The 18700-nt window shown below is 41.4% G+C and overlaps 1 protein-coding gene across 1 annotated transcript in view; it reads left to right on the forward strand.

The window, feature by feature from the left end:
* The first annotated feature begins 2922 nt into the window (after positions 1-2922).
* Positions 2923-18700, forward strand: part of Fam168a (family with sequence similarity 168 member A) — a 142099-nt gene continuing 126321 nt past the window's right edge. The window contains exon 1 of the mRNA XM_032893060.1: positions 2923-3772. The gene's annotated coding sequence lies outside the window, so the exon portion shown is untranslated. The remainder of the gene's footprint in view (positions 3773-18700) is intronic.

Below are 18700 nucleotides of genomic sequence, written 5' to 3' on the forward strand. Positions count from 1 at the left end.
CACAGGGTCCATGTAGCCCAGGCTGGCCTTTGACTTGCTATGTAATAAAAGCTGATGAACTCTGAACTCATTTGTTTCTGCCTTCCAATTGCTGGAACCATCAACATGCACCACACTACTCCTGGCTTTTATTTTATTTTATTTTATCTTATTTTATTTTTTTTTATATTTTCTTCTTTGAAATAATGTCTATATACAGTATAGCCTGACAATGAACTGTCAACTTTTCTGACATAGCCTCCTGGGTCCCGATGTTACAGGTTCGTGCCACAAAACCTGGCACTAGAGAAAAGAATATCTCTCCTAGCCCAAAAATACACGAAAAGCTCTCCTTACAATTGGAATAATGGAAAAGGGTCTATCTTGAAGATAATTCAATTTAAAAAATTAGGGAAGTTGTAGCTCAGTAGAATTAGTATACATGAGGCCCCCTAAGTCTGATGTCCATCATTGTGACAAAACAAAACCAAAAAAAAAAAAAAATCACCCACACCCCACACCCCCACGCTCCCCACATATACACTTCAAAGACTAAGGAGTCAATTTTCTCCTTCCACCCTCCTGAGGCAAGGTCTCTCTGGTTTCTGCTATGGTGTTTTGTACTCTAGGTTGGCTCGTGGGCTCAGGAGCTTTTGGGTGATTTCCCATCGCTGCCTCCCATCTTGTTGCATGATGGCTATGCTCACCTCCACACAGGCATTTTATGTGGTAGGTTCTGGGAATTAAACTTGGGTGTCAGGCATGCCTAGCTAGTATCTTTGACTGTTGAGCCATCTCCCCAGCCCTGCCCAGAAAAAAAAAAAGACATGGAATTCACTCTATAGACCAGGCTAGTCCTTGAACAAGAGACCTGCCTGCTTTTGTCTACCACCAAGTGCTGGGATTAAAAGCATGCACCACGAACCATCTATATTAAAACATTTTTTTAGATGCAAATATATTTTATTCATTCCCAGTCAATGGTTTGTGAGGTAGAGTGTTACAGACCCTTTATCTTAATTCTGTTCCCTTATCTTCAATTACCCTGAACGCAATGCTCTGGCTCTCAGATTAGAAACCACCAAGATAAGAATTAAGATATAAGGAAAATCATTTTGTCTAAAGTATGCTCTACGGAAGGTATCACTCTGGCTTTGGTTTTGAGAATGAGTAGGAAGAAAGAGAAAGCTGGGTACACGGTGCATGCCTGTGTTTCCAGCACTGGAGAGGAGAGGAAGGCAGATCAGGCTTCCAAGTCCAGCCTTGGTTATATAGCCAGTTCCAGTCCAACTTGGGCTATGTGAAACTTTGTCTGGAGCAGAGGGAGAAAGCCCCCCACAAAGAGATACTTTGAGAAGAGAAATTGAGAGTTCCTTGCTAACTTTGTTTTTTAACAGATTATATAACTGTGATGGTTAATCTTGTCAATTTGATGGGATTTAGAACTACTATGGAAAACCAAATCTCTACCCGTGTCTGAGGGAAGACTCGCACTGAATATGGGCAGTTCATGGGATGGGGTTCTTAGACCGAATAAAAGGGAGAAGGTGCTTTCTGAGAACAAGCATCTCTCTCTCACGTGACCTGCTCCCGCTGCAGTACTGCATAAACAGATGACGTGATGGCTCTATGGTATGGTTAAGTGGAAGATTTTAATTGTAGATATGAAGGAGAGTTCAGCTAGAGGCGTCTGGAAGAGTCCGGAGCAGAAAGGAAAGGTAGACTGAACATGGCAGCAGAATGGACTTGGCCATGAGGTGGGGCAGGGAAAGAAAGAGAAAGAGCCTACTAAGGAGGGCCAAGAAAGCAGAAATATTAGGGTTATAGGAGAATGAGAGGCTGAGGGGGAGGGAAGCCCATGAACTGAAGAAATTTAGGGTAGTGGGTGGGGTGAGAAGAGCCAGGATGCCAGCATGGAGTCCGTAACAGGTTCTTGTGATACTGAGGGAGCAGGAAGGGGAGCATGGAGGCCAGCATGCTCTTTGGTATGCTAATAGCCAGGCACCACAGAGAATCATTTGTCCCCAGTTTCTTTTGGACACTTATCTTCCCTAAGATGAAACTGTACATCACAATAAACCCCCTTTTTCCCCTCCCTCCTTCCTTCCTTCCCTCCTTCCCTCCTTCCTTCCTTCCTTCCTTCCTTCCTTCCTTCCTTCAAGTTGCTCTTGTCAGGTATTTTGTCTTAGTAATCAGAGAAGTAACTAATACAGTATATAACCACCATCGTTTTAATGGTGGGATAGATTTAGTTTACAGGATGGTAGACACACAGTCCTGAAACACCGTTCAGGCAACGAAGACCCAAGGAAAGTTTCTAGGTGGGAAAACAAGAGGTTGTTGTATTTGAAATAAATGTATGTATGTATGTACATACTTATGTATATGTATATGAAATAGCTCTTCAGGTTTTAAAAAAATGGTGTGTGCTCCTTAAACAATTCAGGCAATATAAAGATAAGGGAATCTTGAAACCTAACTATCCTCTCTCAAAGATAATCACTGGTAACATTTTGGAGAATCTCTTTCCTGAAATCCTTATGCTTTTATATTCTCGAACTTCAAATAAATTGAAGCTGTCTAATCATGCTGTTTTTGCAATCAGTTTGCCCCTCTGACAAGATGACAAGAAATTGTGAAAAACCTTTCATGTCTAAAGATATTTACCATCATTTTAAATGGCTGCTTAGCATTACGTTGAATGTATGCATCACTATTTATTAAATCAGCCCCCTATCGATGAATGTCTACATTCTCCTCAACTCATATTCAACAACCTCCTATAATAACCGTGGGCATTGTTTTCTAAAAATTTTGATCATCTTTGCAAATTAAATACTTATTAAGTAATGTAAATGTAAACAAATGTCCTTTTTACAGGAAGATTCAAGTTGGAGAATCGTCCTCTGATTTTCAGGGATGCCAGTGAAGCAGCTGCTGCATTAGTTCTAGCGAGACAGTGACAAACGGAGATGGTGAGAAGAGTACAGAATTACAGGTGAGGTAGCCAATCTAGGCCCAAGCTCAGTGGGTTGGAATAGTCCTTCCCCCTTTTCTCCCTTTCACTTCTTTTTTCTTAACATGGAGGAAGGACTGAGAACTGCATGTCCCAGCATTTCGCAAGGATCACACTCCTGGGAACTGTAGTACCGTGTCTGAGAGGGGTCCGGAAGGAGAGAATGGGAAGCTGTGTGCGGCATGCTGGGAGGTGTAGTCCCTCGGGCGGAAGGGGGTGCAAGTGTAGGTTGGAGACGTAGAGAGTTTACTTCATGGAGATGAGGCTGCAGAAATATCCGACTTCCCTCTTAAGAGGTCTTTGAGTTTACAAAATCCCGTGGGAGTCGGCTTCATTCCATTGTCTGTGACCCAAGAGGGTGCGGTCCAGGACCGGCGCAGGGTTGGGAGATCCAGGCCGCGCAGGGCCGCAGCAGAGCACACCGGGAATTGTAGTCCAAGAGCTCTGAGGCTGTGGGACGTGTCGGGACAGCGCGCCGACTCCTCCTCCCCCGCCCTTCTCAGCGGTCCCCCGCCCCCTCCCTCCGCCTCCTCCTCTCTTGCCTGCAGCCGAGCGTCCCCTTCCCCCACTGTCGGGTTTCTCCGCGGCTACTGCAGAGGATTCAGATCCGAGTAGCTGAAGAGAAGGAGGAGGAGGCTCCCGTCCCTGCGCGCCATCCACCACCCTACTGGACACGGACGAGGGAACGAGAGCGTCGCCGCTGTAGCCTTCAGAGAAGACAAGGGCATCGCCGCTTCTGCTGCCGCCGCCGCGGTTTTCGTCTGCAGCAGCTCGCCGGTGAGGAGACCCCCCTGGCCCCCGGCCCGCTCCCGTGGAGCCTGGGCTGGTGGCGCCGGGGAGAACGAGGGTGGGGGCCGTAGGGCCCCCGCGCCGGCTGGGGGGAGGGGACCGAGGTGGCGATGGAACGGCGGGCTGGTGGGGGAGACTTGTCCGTACGCGGGCTGGGGGTGGGGTGAGGGTGGGACACCAGCAGGTCAGGGGAGGGTAGCGGGGGGTGGATGGGTGAGGGGGGACGACTTTACATGGAGGGATAACCAGACCTGGGATGGGAGCATGGGTGTGTGGGGTACCGAGGTGGAATTTGGGATTGTCTTGGGGCGAGGTGGAAGGTGAGATTGGAGTGGGATGTGTTTTAACGGGGGAGGGGACTGAATGAAGGTGATGATTTGGGGTTGGCCTGAAGCAGTTGACAGCTTGGGATCAGAACCGGGTGGGGGCTAAGGAGATGATTTCAATGCCAGTGAGATATAAACGTTGGATGGGACTCTGGGGAGTGCTAATTTTGGAAGGTGGGACTTGGGGTGGACCTGGGGAAGGAAGATGGAGATAGTAGGAGCTGGGGTTGAGGGGTTTGGCATGGGTTGAGACCCGAGCTTGAAGTGGGCTGTTGTCTTCTGGGGATGGTGGAATTTGTGACTACTTACGGAAATAGCTTGGGCTTGGAGAGAACAGAAGAGGTAGAATTTGTTTGGGGTTTTCTTGAGGTAGGCTGCTGGAGGTTTGAATTTGGGCTGGGAGTGATGAGACTTCCAACTACTGGAGATGGGTGAGGTAAGCTGACAGGAGGGAGGGAATTGCAAGTTGGACCCCAAACAGGAAGACAGGGATTGAAATTGGGGATGAGGGCTCAGTGGGGAAGGATTTAGGATGAGTTTAGAGTCTCTGGAGGGAGCAAGGTGGCTCCCCTGAGCATAAGTTGGAGGTAGTGGGTATGTGAGACTACTCAGCTGGACTCAACTGGAAGAACTGTGGCAGGTGTGGAGCAGGGTTAGGGATAGTATCATAAAGAAAACGTCTCGCTGCCAGTCTCGCAGAAGTCATGTCTGTGATGAGCTGGTTACCTGCGGTGAGGTGGCAGAGGGTAAATTTAAGGCCTGGGAGACCTAACGTCTCCCATGGAGTGGGTTGGTTTATTTAGGAAAGGAAGGATTAAGATGTCCTTCGACACACCAGGGGTTTAGGGGTTGGAACATTTACATCGGCTGCTGTGGTGAGAGACAATAACAATAATATGAAGGGTCTTCACAGGGGCAGAGAAGGAACATTAAAGATTCTCCTAGAGGATATCTTATGCTGTCAGTTTGACCTTTTTGTCTTATGTTGGAATTGTCTGGAAATAGCAGCCCCAAGGTTAAAGTTTTGAGAGAACCATTTAAGGTAGAATTAAAGGAGAGTGGGGAGTCTTGCAGTTCCTATGTCTAAAAGGGAAAGTTGGGGGTTGGAGGGGAGATCCACTCTTAAAGGAAAGGTGGGAGAAGGCGAAACTGTCTCTGCTTTCTCCTCCTCCCTCCCCTTGGTACACTGAAACTAGTCCTAGAATTCGGAATTTAAAAAGACTCTGATGAACTTGAGGTTGTTAAGGGTGCCTTCTTGCTTGAGAAGTGATTAACGAATAGGAAGACTGAATTTATTTTCTAGGCAGGCAAGGTACCTGTGTGCAGAAAGAGGTTAGCAAGCCCCACCTCCCCCCCAATAAAATTGATTGCTTGAAGACTCCATTTATTGGTGTCCTGGTTTGCAAGGCATTTGGGCCCATCATTGTATTGCTGGCTAATAATCCTGAGATGAGTCTTGGCACTGCCGCTTTATGTAAACAGAGAGAAGACAGGAACTATGGAAATGTAATAAATATTCATTCTTTGGTGAGATGGTTTGGTACTGATGGAATTTTTCATTTGATTCTCTTGACATTACACGATAGGATTTAAAATAATTGGGCTGTTTCTATAGATTGAATTTTCTTCTAAAGAAATTCAAGTGATCAGAATTCTGTCAGGTGTGAATAAATGAAGTCTAATACACAGCCATATTTTATTGTTAAGGGGATGCTGTTGATGTAGACACATTGCATTCACTACAAGAGAATAACTCCCATCTATTCATCAGAAATTTGATTTGAAGCTTAGAGACGAGTTTATTCTTGTGGTTGGAAGGCCCAGAGGAATGTGAAGAGAGGGAACATCTTTAGGGAAACAGCTTTCGGATTTAATTGCATTAACTATGATATGCTAAACTTGAAGTGGCTGTTGATTAGAGCATAGTCTAGGGAAAAAGTGAGGAGAAATGGAAAGAAGATAAAATTGATATCAATGGGAATTTAAAAAAAATTTTTTTTTTCTGTTAAAGTTCTAGTGTTCAGCTAGAAAACAAAGCATTTTCCTTGGTTTTCATAGCTTAACACATAAAAATACCCATTTAGAGGGTGGACTTATCCTTGGAATTGGAAATGTCCCTTTTTTTTAAAGGATGCTTTCTATATTCTAATCAAACCAAACCAAACCAAACCAAATGTAAACTGAAAACAAACAACAACAACAACAACAACAAGAAAAACCAAATAAATTCAAGCTTGAGCAGTTACCTGTAATTCATTGAGAGTGTAATCTAACCAATGAGGGCCTTTCTCCTCATAACTTTACTCTGGGGTCCAGACCTTGCTTTGTGAATTTGCAGGCATGCTCTGGACATGGGCTGGTCATGGTAAAGTCCTGGATTTTGAAATCTCAAAATAAGAAATCAGGTGGGAGAGCTGTTTGGGTGGATTTATTTTTCCAATAGTCATGGTTTACCTGGGCAGTTGTGAAGCAGACACTGGTAAAAAGTAGAGAATGGATAGAGGGATTGGTAGCCTGGGTAAAATGAAGAGCCCAGGAATTGAGGAGTCGAGGGTTTTGACTTCAAATCCTGATTCCAACATTTGAAAGTGGAGTGATTTCAGTAAAGTCATAAAACCCTTTTTATACTTGTGGTGATGATTGCATAACATTGTGAGTACATTGACAGTCTAGACTTGTGTGTTTAATTGTGGTTAAAATGCCAAAACAAAACAAAGCATTCATACTTCGCAAAGGCCATCAAAGGAGACAGATGAGTTCATGTTTTAAATACATTGTGTGTATATGTGAAACGTATGTTCACCATTTTTTAATGTCTGCTCAGTGCTAGGGGAGATGGAGATGAACAGGCAGTTGCCAGGGAGCTTTCGGTGTCATGAGAAGGACAGGCTGTTTTAAGTCTAGAAGCGAGACAAAATGAGTGTGGTGGGTAAAGTGTGGGTCTGAAGCTTACTCCCATTACTAAAATGTGTGACCTTGGGCGCAATGAACTTATCTATAAAGTGAGGATAATAAAACCAACCTCGTTAAGGTTGTCTTGTGGATTAAGGAGAATAATTTAGGAAAGCACTTAGCACAATGTGTTGTATAGTGTACATTAAAACAATATTAGTTTTTATTATCATAGAGAGATAGGCAGAGGCTAGCATGTTGAAGAGCTGTGCTACCCTGCCACTGTGTTCTTCGAATTATGGCATTCTTTTGTTTATAAAGAAGTTATTATGTTACATTATTATGAAACCACAGTTAATCTACAGTTTGTATGTTTATAGTTTGGGAACTTTAAACAGTTCATTAAATGTCAAAAAGAAGTTAGCTGCTAGCTTCATGATTGAGCAAATAAAAACAATACCGTTGTGAGGAATAAACTGTTTAAGGGATACAGCCTTAAATATAATGTTATAGATCAATGGCAGAGTCTGCATTATTTCCTAGAATTCTGGTTCCCAAACCCTGACCATATCTTCTTTTTAAATTATGAAATAGTTCATATGTATAAAGGTATGTTTAGCATAGATCCACAATTTAAAGGATTACAAGCTTTCAGGCTTGTGTACTCACTACCTCACTTGATGAAAAGGAGATTCCTACAACTTTTGTTACTTAAAGATGGTGTCCTGTTTTGTAGCCCAATAGTGATCCTCCTGCCTTAGCCTGCTGAATTCAAGTTATAGGATCAGAGGTCTTTGTCTTTGTCACGATTGTTTCCTATCTCCATCCAGATTAAATCTAGGACCTTGAGCATGCCAGGCAAAACCCCGTGCCACAAAAGATCACCCCTGCCAGGGGTTAGTGTTTTAAAGCCTCTTGGGTGGCCCTATCTCCTGCCTGATTAAATCTTTCTTCTCCATTAGAAGTAATAATTTTCCTGAATTTTATGTGAAACAATCTTTCCTTTCCTATATTTTCTTTTCTGCCTTATTTTTATTTTTTTAATTATAGAAAGCTTTATGTGTTTTATTGTTATAATAATAAGAATATTTGATATAAATAGGAAATAACAAAAAGTAAAAAGGGAAAAGGTGTATTATCACCTTGCCTGTACTTCCTCCCTTCAGATCAGAGTTTCCCTCAGGTTAGCTATCTATTCAAACACTGAACCCAGGGCTCATAAAATATTCCATTGTGCATGTATGCAGATACTAAAGAATCTGGGTAGTCTAGATAGAAAGGAAGCAAATTTATCTTTATGGATGATCAAGTTACTCAAATGTAAGTCAGTCACAGTTTATTTCCATAAAATGACGAGTGGTGGTTGTGGAAGTAGTGTTTGTGAGCTCTCCTTAGGAGTCATGGGCAGGAATTGTAGGTGCCCCAGATTCTAATTCTTTGCTACATTAGCTTGAAGCTTCTTGTCATGTTTTGGCAAACGGTTATTATTATTTTTTTGAGAAAACATCTCTCTGTGTTTTAGACTGACATGAACTTGCTAATTCTGACTGATCTCAAACATGAAATCCTCTTTTGCCTCAGTTGATCATAGGCATGCACCACACTCTTGGCTCACTCTACTTTTCTTCCTTCCTTCCTTTCTTTTTTTAAAAAAAGATTTATTTTATGTATGTAAGAATACTGTCGCTTTCTTCAGACACACCAGAAGAGGGCGTCGGATCCCATTACAGATGGTTGTAAGCTACCATGTGGTTGCTGGGAATTGAACTCAGAAGTTCAGCCCTCACTCTACCTTTCTAGTTATGTTTTTATACATCTTCCCTTTTGCACATAGACAACCTGCCTGCTACTTTGGCCTTTATCTCTTTGTGTGGGACCATCTTTCATCTGAATACAGAGATAGAATACCACAAATAGGAAATTCTTTTTTTTTTTCTTCTTTTTTTCGGAGCTGGGGACCGAACCCAGGGCCTTGCGCTCGCTAGGCAAGCGCTCTACTGCTGAGCTAAATCCCTAACCCCCAAATAGGAAATTCTTAGCTGCACATAATAGAAACTTAGCAGCTTGAATGCGAAGAAATGTTTGTTCAAGAAATTTGTAATCTATATTCATTAATGATCTATTAAAGCTTCACTTAATTTACTCATCAATTTAGGCTCAAGTGATAAAATAATGGAAAATATTCTATCTATCTATCTATCATATATCTGTCTATTTGTTTTTCTGAGACAGGTTTCTCTGTGTAGCCCTAAGTTGTCCTGAAACAGCTACATAGACTAGGCTGACTTTGAACTCAGATTCATCTGCCTCTGCCTCCCAAGAGCTGGGATTAAAGGCATGCATCACCACCACCTGGCTGGAATTTTTTTTTTTTTTTCCTTTTCTTTTTTTCCGGAGCTGGGGACCGAACCCAGGGCCTTGCCCTTGCTAGGCAAGTGCTCTACCACTGAGCTAAATCCCCAACCCCGGAAATATTTTTAAGTTGTAAAGGATTATATAAATGTTGTCTAGCAAACTGAAACCAAGGTACTTATACATCATTAAAAGCTTGTTAGAGTTGGTTTATTGTCTATCTTAAAGATTCTTCCAGTAGAATGGGGGCAAACATGAAAGCTATTCCCTGGTTTTTCCCTTGAAATTTAAGGATTGTTAGCTATAGTGGGATGGAGAAAGGGCTACAGGATCCCTACCTAGTGAACTTATGGGATCTGATGTTACATTAAATGTACTTAATAACTAAAAATGAAAAAAATTAAGGATTTATTTAAGTGGGAAATATATGTTGTTTGTTTGCCATCATTCTGACAAATATAGCTACTTCCCTTTTTGGCTTCTGTAACAATTACAGAGTAATAGAGTGAGAAGGACTGTTTGTACATATTGAAGAGGGAATTAATACTCATTGTTGGGTTGATACATGAATTAAATAAGGACGAAGTACCTGGAACATGGACACACACAATAGATATTTACTATAGTAGCTATTATTGTTACTGATATTTTGATTTTACTTGTGAGCTGTTTCTCAAGACTTTTTTTTTTTTTTTTAAGATTTATTTTATTTATATGAGTACACTGTAGCTGTCTTCAGACACCAGAAGAGGGCATCGGATCCCATTACAGATAGTCGTGAGCCACCATGTGGTTGCTGGGAATTGAACTCAGGACCTCTGGAAGAGCAGTCAGTGCTCTTAACCCCTGAGCCATCTCTCCAGCCCGAGACTTTTTATTACTCAGTATTTCCCACCTTTTAACTGTTGGGGTTGTAGACATGTGCCACCACATCCAGCTCAAAACTACTAATTTATTGTTGATGTGGATAATTGGACAGGGTGTCTCACACAGACAAGGCAAGCGCTCTGTTGACCTTTTTATCCAGCCTGAGCTTCTACTGTTCATGTTTTTAAATTTTTTTTCCTTTTTTTTTCTGGAGCTGAGGACCGAACCCAGGGCCTTGCGCTTGCTAGGCAAGCGCTCTACCACTGAGCTAAATCCCCAACCCCCCTTAATTTTTATTTATACTTTTTTTTTTTTCCTCTTCTTGGTTTGCTGTTTAGCAGGGGCAGCATTTTTTGTTACTTGTTTGTATTTTGAGACCGTGCCCCCAACCCTGTATGTGGCCCTGGCTGTCCTGGAACTCTGTGTAGACTAGACTTGCCTTGAACTCACAGAGATCTGTCTGCCTTTGCTTCCTGAAGTGTTGGATTAAAGTTACTGGTTGCCATACCCAACAGGATTTTTTTTTTAAATTAAGTTTATTTAGTTAATGTGTTTGCATGTATGGATGTTGAGTGTGTTTGTGTCACGGTGCATGGTGGTAGTCAGAATATAGCTTGAAGGAATCTTTCCTTTTTCCATTTTTTGGGTGTCAGGCATGGAACTCAGGTTATCAGGCTGATGGAGCTAGCTGGGGTTTGCACTGTTTCTTCTGCTTTAGCCTCCAAAGTTCTGGTATGTGCCACTGTGCCTCTCAGGACTTGTGAAAATAGCTGACATAGAGGACAGAAATCTTTGTTATTTCTGCCTTTTAGTAAGTGTTGGTATTTTTCTTTTTAGTTATCTTTTTGTCTTCTGTGTATGAGCATTGATTTCTTTTAGGGTTGGCTTCCTGGCTCACTGGACTGACTTCTTTGATTCTGTGAGTAGTCTTGTCTATATGTTAATGACTGTCAAATTTCTTTCTCCAGCTCAGAACCCTTTCCTGAGCTTCAGACATATCTCTGACTCTCTCTTGCACCTCCATTATAACCATTCCAGCATCCTCAGTTCGGTGTCTCCAAAACAACGCATGTTGCTGTCTACTTCTGACCTCTGGCTCTTATACTTACTACCCCAAACAGTTAACATGCTTGATTCTTTGTTTTTGTCCTAACTTAAAGGAATTACCTATCCATAGGGTTACTCAAGACACAGATCAATGGGCTATATTCTTGTCACTTTCCCATTTATGTCTCTCCCTTGGCTCCTTCACACAACATAGGTGTCTATGATCTATGCCTATCCAGCAGTATAGTGTATGCTCCTGGTTTATCTCTCCTCACTCATAGCACTGGTTACCAAGTGCCTTGTAGTTGCTAAGCTATGTTGATGTGTCATATTTTGCTCATTCTTTTGCATTACATGATATTCCTTAAGAAATCTTTGAGGAGGGGTTGGGGATTTAGCTCAGTGGTAGAGCGCTTGCCTAGTAAGCGCAAGGCCCTGGGTTCAGTCCTCAGCTCTGAAAAAAAAAAAAAAGAAAAGAAAAAAAAAAAAAAAAGAAATCTTTGAGGAGCTTCAGAGATGGCTCAGTGGTTAAGAGCACTGACTTCTCTTCTAGAGGTCCTGAGTTCAATTCCCAGCAACCACATGGTGGCTCACAACCATCTGTAATGGGATCCAATGCCTTCTTCTGGTGTGTCTGAAGACAGTGACAGTGTACTCATAAAAAATAAAATAAAGCAAAATAAATCTTTGAGAACAGTTAAGGTTGTCATAACAACAAAGTGCCCCTATTCTGTTTCCAGAGAACATCTAGTGCATGTCTGTTACAGTGATTGCCTGACTTTAGGAAAATTTAATTATTTAATATTTATGTATTTATTTGCTGGTTTATTTTTGAGATAGGGTTTCTCTCTATCTGGCTGTCCTGGAACTCACTATGTAGAACAAGCTGACCTATAACTCAGAGATCCACTTGCCTCTGCCTCTCAAGTGTTGGGATTAGAGGCATGTCTCATTGTGTCTGGACTTTTTATTTATTTTTTTAGTTAAAAATATTTTATACATAATGAGTGTTTGCCTGCAGAGGTCAGAAGAAGGTGTTGGATTCCCTCGGACTAGTGTTATAGATGGCTGTGAACCACTGTGGGGTGAGCCAGAGTCTTCTGCAAGAGCAACAAGTACTCTTAACCACTGAGCCATCTTTCTTGCCCCCAGTTTAGTTCTTCTACCTTTACTCAGTTGTGACTTTTGTGAAGGTGAAGGTGATGACCTTGGAATATAGTTTATATTTGCAAATAAAATATGTAAATGTGCTATTTATACTGCTGCAGACATGATTAAATTATCCCTCAACTTATAGTACATACATTGTTTATGTGGCACTGTTTTCACTTTAAGATAAGTAGGAGCTAAAGGTAGCCAAAACAACTTGATAGTTGAGTATCAGTTGTAGGCAATACGTTAGATGTTTTTGCCTTTCATGTATAGCTTAATCTTTACATTACTACTGGATAGAGAGTTGTGCCCACTTTTGACCTATAGGGATTAGGTAGTTTACATTTGGTTTCATAGCTAGTAAGAGAAAAGCTAGTACTGGAAACAGTCAGCAAGGGTAGTGCATGCCTTTAAACCAGCATTCAGGAGGCAGAGGCAGGCAGATCTCTGTGAGTTCCTGGCCATTGAGAGCTACAGAGTGAAACCCTGTTGCAAAGAAACAAAACAAAACTAGGTCTGCGGTTCCAAAGCTTCTGGTCTGCATCTGAGGACATCCAGTGGCAGAGTCTTTGCCTAGCGTGTGTAAAGCCTTGTGTTTGATTTCCAGCACTCCTGGGAAACAAAACAACCCTAATAAATAATTCCTTGTTCTTTTAAGGTTACCGTATGTAAAGAATCCTGGCTTTAAACTGTTCCTACTTCCCGAATGTCTTGGTTGTTAATTAGAATTACCCAAGAAAGTGTTAAAATAAGTAAGCCCTAGCACACTCTGGGCCAGTGTTACTGACTTCCTGTAGGTAGCCAGTATGCACAGGTAGGTGTTGGCACTGTAGTCTGCCTTTTACTGTAAAAAGTCCCGTGGGGTCGTTTATAAATAATATAAATATCCCAGAATTCTTGTGGCTAGGAAGTCTAAGATCCCGATGCCAGCAGATTTGGTGTTTGGGAAAGAAATTTTCTTTGTTCCCAAGATGATTCTTTGTTGTTGTGTCCTTTGGAAGGGACCAAAGCTGTGTCCTCTTTGGGTTGAAGGGTCTAAAGAATTAGGTGTAAGAGACTCTTTTATCATGATTTCAATTCTGTTCCACAGGAGTGGAGTGGTCATCTCCATCATCTCCTTAACTCTTAACACCACCATCTATAATGGGGGTTAAGTTTCAACAGGAATTTTGAAGGGCATGAGTGTCTATAGCGGGGGTTGTATATTTATGTAGAAACCATGAATTGAAAAGAAGTTCTTCTGGCTCTCATGTGCACACCTGTAACTTCAGGGTTTGGGGAGTAGAGGCAGAAAGATGAGTTCGAGTTTGTCCTTCCTTCCATAGCAAGTTTAGAAAAAGTAAGCAAAAACATTTTTTCTAATGTTTTGAATTTTTGTCTGGGTTGTTATGTGCTTCTGAATTTAGTCCATTGCCCTTGACTGATTTGTATGGCATATATAAAGAAAATCCAGTTCCAGATAGGTATTTGGGGTAGGAAAGGAAAGAATGCTATAACACCAGTATTTGAGGTGTTGAGTTGAGCTACACAGAAGATCCTATGTAAAAACAGCCAAGCAAGTAAACAAATAGCCCCAGAATTCCTTTTAATCTATTTCTTAGATAGCTGTGAATATTCCTGATACTATAGAACAGTTTGACAACTGTAGCTTCTTCTTACCCTTTTTGTTTTTTCAAGACAGAATTCTCTGTATAGTCCTGGCTGTCCTTGAACTCACTCTGTAGACCAGGCTGGCTTCGAACTCAGAGATCCACTTGTCTTCTGAGTGCTGGGATTAAAGGTGTGTGGCACCAGTGCCCATCTGCCAACTGTATTTTCTTAAGGCCTGTTTTTTGAAAATTTTAATTGTTACATTAAAATCTAATTGTCTGCTTTGAACTTTGACTGCTAGTTCTTTAAACCAGTCATGATTTTGTTAGTATGCTTTGGTTATTTAAAAAATATTGATCCATAACAACATATCAGGAACCAGATAGCTTAAACAGCAGAAAAGTGTCTAGACATAGTTCTAGAGAATAGAAAAATCTAGGTCAAGGTGCCAGCTAGGTTAGTTTTTTGATGAGGATCTTGTAAGTGGCTACTTCTTTTTGTGTAGTCACACATGTGGGTGGTAATGGTGAGTGTGCTTGCTTGCTTTCCTGAGAACATAGTCAAGTTCTCTGGTGTCTATCTCTTTCTTTTGTCTGTTTTTTGTTTGTTTGTGTGTTTTTGTTTTGTTTTTTAAAAAGATAGGTCTTGATTATGTATATAGCCTGTCTGGCCTGAAACTCACAGAGATGTTCATCTGCCTATATCACGCCTGTCTTAAATGTCTGTGTATCTGAAGATTAGAGGATAATTTTCAGGAGGTGGTTTTCTTCTCCTATGTATGTTCCCAGAGTCAAACTCAGGTTGTCAGGGTTGGTGGTAAGGATCTTAATCCACTGAGCCATCTTGTAGGCCCCTTTTTTTATTTTTTTGAGACAAGGTCTCATGTAGCCTAGTTTGGTTTCAAACTTGCTGATCTTCTTGCCTCTGCCTCTCAGGTGCTGGGATTATAGGCATGTGACACCATGGCCCTCTCTCTGGTATCTCTTCCTAAAAAGGGTGCCAATTTCACCTGGGCAGTGGTGATGTGGGCCTTTAATTCCAGTACTTGGGAGGCTAAGGCAGGTGGATCTCTGAGAGTTTGAGGCCAGCCTGGTCTACAGAGTGAGTTCCAGGATAGCCAAGGCTACACAAAGAAACCCTGTCTGGAAAAACAATGACAACACCAACAAAAAATCAAACCAAACCAAACCAAACCAAAAATGAAAAAAAGTAAGTGTACCAATTTCATTAGTGTACCCTCAATCTCACCTAAACCCCATTATAAACAATCTAAACGTGACTATCTCAGGTACTGTTTTATTGGGATGTAAAGCTTCAACATGAATTTTAGAGGGGCTTACACAACTCAGTCAGTGGCACCGAGTCATTCAGATCTTCTTAAAAAGTTGATGTTTTCTACTATATAATATAAAAAAAAGGGACGTTTATTAATCTTGCTACTGATCCCCTCAGACAAATCTTTTCTAATTTTCTCTTGAAGGCTCAGATTTTATCATGGGCAACAAATACTGACAGTTGTTTTCCTTGAGTGACAGTCTCACATTGTTCATTTTTGAAAAAGTGTCTGCCAAACATCCAAGACTGAATAATTATGGTTTGTCTGCCAGTTGTTTGTTCAAGTGAAAATGGAGTTTTATGAAAAAAAGCAGCTATTTCAGCTTGCAACTCCGTTGCACGGTGCATTAGAGCCTCTGAGTCAGTCCTTGTGCTGTTACATAGCAAAGACTGTTCGCATTTGTCTTCTCACACAGAGTGGAAAAGATGTATAGCTCTGGATTGAGATCTGAGATTATTAAATTAATAATCTTTGTGCCTTCATCAGAAGCATTTCATTCCTTCAGTGAAAGTGAATAGGGCTTTTTTTTCTCTTTTTAATTTTTGTACATTTTCACAGTTGGTTTCATTGCTTCTTCCCCGGGGCTGGGATTGAACCCAGGACCTTGCGGCTTCCTAGGCAAGCGCTCTACCACTGAGCCAAATCCCCAACCCCATTGCTTCTTTTCATTGACTTTAAGAGACAGGGTTTCTCTGTGTAACCCTGGCTACTATAACTCTTCTGTAGATAAGGCTGGCCTCAAACTCACAGAGATCCTCCTGCCTCTGCCTCTCAACTCCTAGGATTAAAGGCCACCACTGCTGGGTCCCAGACTTATTTTTTATTGGGGTGTATTAGGATTGTCTAGAAGAACAGAACCAGTTGAGTATATATTAAAAGTGGGTTTCTTAGATTGGCTTACATGGTATTCTCTGGGTAGTCCAACAGTGGTGGTCTTCACACTGGAGAGGCTGCTCAATCCATGAAGGTTCCGATCCAGAGCAGAGGTCTGGAGGGTCCCTGGACAGCCCCCAGTCTTCAGTTCATGCTAGAAGTCAGAGGAAGGGGGGTTCTAACTCCTACCTGCGTCTGGTGTTACTGCTTTTGTTTCTACCACCACTGAATGTTTAACATCTCAGAATTCCATTTTTTTTTTCTGTACTGGAAAAATCATAGTCCTAGGAACTAGGGATGAGTTAGGTGAAGTACCTACCATTAATCTTTTTTTTTCTCCCCATTTTTTTGAGATAGGGTTTTTTCCATGTAGCCCAGGTTGTCCTAGAACTCAAATTGTAGACTAAGCTGGCCTTGAACTCAGAAAGATTCACCTGTCTCTCCCTCCTGAGGGCATGTGCCACCACTGCCTTGCCATATGATTAATCTTAACAAGCTAAAAATTTAATTTATGAAATATCAACTTTCTCTTTTTCATACACTAGATTTCGTTAGTGAAGCTTGGTTTAAATAAAAGAGGTTACTAGGAATGGTAGGTAGTTCATGCCTATAATTCCAGCACCTGAGAAGCTGAGGCAAGAGAAGGGACCATGAGTTTGAAGCTAGCCTAGGCTACGAAGTAAAAACTTATCTCAAAAAAAAAAAAAAAAAAAAGGTGGGGGTTATAATGTAGTTCAGGGATAGAGCACTAGGGTCTGGGTTTGCTTCTCAGCCTGGGGTGGGAAAGTAGAAATTCTATTATTTATTTGATACTGATACTGATAGTATTTTATATCATTCGAGTTTATTCATCAGAATAATTTTGCAAATGAGTTTAAATCCCAGTTGTTGGATTTACTTGATGTGTGACCTTCAAAGTGATTTAATCTTTTTATGACTTTATTAGATGAGGATATAGTGGTATTTACACTATGCGCTGTTGTGAGGATTAAATGAAATGAAGTGGTTACTTCAGTGCTTGGTGCATGGCATGACTGCCTATAAATGATAGTTCCATTAACTGTTGGTGCTTCCTCCACGTTCTCATGCCGAGGCTCTGATCCCCAATGCGATGGTTTCGGAATGAGGCCTTTGGGATGTAATTAGATCTTGATTGCAGAAAGCTCATGATGTGTTCGTGTCCTCATAAGCAGACATACTAAGGAGCATGCCCCTGTCTCTGTTCTCTCCTGTGGGAGGGGGCCGAGAAGAGTGTCTTTTGGAAGACAGGAAGCAAATCCTCACCAGACCCTGTATTTCCTTGTTTTTGGTTGCATACACAGCGAGAACGGTGCGAGACCAGTAGCCTGCTTGTTACCACTCTCACTTTTTTTTTTTTTTAAAGAAAGACTGGCCTGGAATTCACTCTGTAGACCAGACTGGCCTTAAACTCAGAAATCTGCTCTCCCTGTCTGAGTATTGGGATTGTAGGCATGTGTTTTGCTTGTTTTGGTTTTGTAAATGTGAACTGGACACAAATTTAGGAACTTGACTAAATCTCCCAGTAGGATTCAAGTGTGGCGTTCATTTCCAGGTTTGTGTGATATAAAAGCCTTTACTTTTTATTCCTTGACCAAGTCACATTTTATAGTTAACATTACATTCATATGAAAATGTATTCTAAAACTTATTGTTTAGAAAAATACTTGTTATTCATAAGTATTTAAAACTTCCAATGATATTAATATAAATAATACAATAGAAGCTATTGGTTAAGGAAATAGTTCATTGGCTTGGCATATCTGTAATCAGGTGATATTTAAAGGTTGATACTATAAGGTGATGGTCAGTGGTTAGTGAAAAAGCAAATGTGTGGTCTTGTGTCTACACATGGTGTACGCGTGTGAATATGTTTTCCTTTAAAGTGAGGTAAAGCTGAAATACAAGAAATGACATAAATTTATGTGGTTTGCTAAGCTTTGCCATCTGGTTATTCTCATGGTAAAGCACCACTACAGTTGTGACAGTGAGCATATTTACCTTCTTCTAAAACTTTCCTGGTGTCTCTTTAAAGTCACTCCCCTCTGCTCTGCCCCACCTCAAGCAGCTGCTGATGTGTTTTCTAACGCCACAGCTTTAACAGTGCTTTGGGGTTATGCCAGTGAGCACTCATGCTGTTCCTTTATCTCTCAGTTGTAGTTTATCTGTAAAATGAAGATGCTACCACCTGCTCAAACACTATTGAGAAGTACTAGGGAGAGTCAACACTGAGAGCTGGCATGGTGTTCAACGTCTAGGAGATCTCAAGCCTCAGGAGCCAGCATTACCACTTCATGTCTTCATTGGTGGCCCAAAGGACACTGAGGGTTTCAGTGCTGTCTAGAGCTCATGTTGTCTTGTGAACCAGCTTTAGTGTTTTGAAGCAGGAACGTTTAGATTTAAGTAGCTTGAGGCCCTGTGAGGTTTTCTGGTGTCCTCTCCATGTCCAATGTCCCACATGCT

Source organism: Rattus rattus, chromosome 2, assembly GCF_011064425.1.
Source record: "Rattus rattus isolate New Zealand chromosome 2, Rrattus_CSIRO_v1, whole genome shotgun sequence".
Taxonomy (NCBI): domain Eukaryota; kingdom Metazoa; phylum Chordata; class Mammalia; order Rodentia; family Muridae; genus Rattus; species Rattus rattus.